Below are 1,041 nucleotides of genomic sequence, written 5' to 3' on the forward strand. Positions count from 1 at the left end.
CGTTGATCCTCCTGTCGAGGAGTTCGTTGACAACCCTGACCCGCCTCTCCTCCGCGAAATCAATACGTGAAAGGAACTGCCTCCTTCAGGCAAGACTGATCTTCTGAAATTTGCGGAGGTTCCTTTAGATATGAAACGAAAGCTTGATGAAAGTGAATTTATGCATATTTTTCCGAATCTATTTTTCGTATATATATATATATATATATATATATATATATATATATATATATATATATATATATATATATATATACATATATATATACATATATATATATATATATATATATATATATATATATATATATATATTTATATATATATATATATATGTACACATATATATATATATATATATATATATATATATATATATATACATATATATATGTATGTATGTATGTATGTATGTATATGTGTGCATGCGTGCATATTATATGCATATGTCTATGTACAAATATATTTGTATGTATAATTACAACGTATACATAGGTGTGAAAATTGTGTGTATATACATAAATATACATACATACAGCATGGGTGTTTTTGTGTGCATGCGTGTATATTATATGCATATGTTTATGTACAAATATATTTGTATGTATAATTACAACGTATACATAGGTGTGAAAATTGTGTGTATTTACATAAATATATATACATACAGTGTGAGTTTTTGTAATATCAATGTTTATTGATCTTTTAAATGGTTGCACCTATGTATATACACTATCGGAAGACTAACGGCAGTATTTACCGGTGAACATGCAGCTTGAATACATTCTTCACTATGGAGAATCATTAAGTTTTCTTTAATAAATGGAAGCTGGAATCTATCTATAAAACCTTAGATAAACTGATGCATGCAAGCAGTTTTATAAAATATATTGTTTCTATCTACAGTGTAATAGAAGTTTTGCATTAAGATAGTGTTTGTTCACATTTTTCACTTAAAATCTTATATATATAATTCTCTCCTTTTCGAAGGAGAATGCAGAGTCGATTGACTTTAGTGGAGAGAGTAGTTACGTGTATATC

This window comes from Palaemon carinicauda, chromosome 13, assembly GCF_036898095.1.
Source record: "Palaemon carinicauda isolate YSFRI2023 chromosome 13, ASM3689809v2, whole genome shotgun sequence".
NCBI classification, from domain to species: Eukaryota; Metazoa; Arthropoda; class Malacostraca; order Decapoda; family Palaemonidae; genus Palaemon; species Palaemon carinicauda.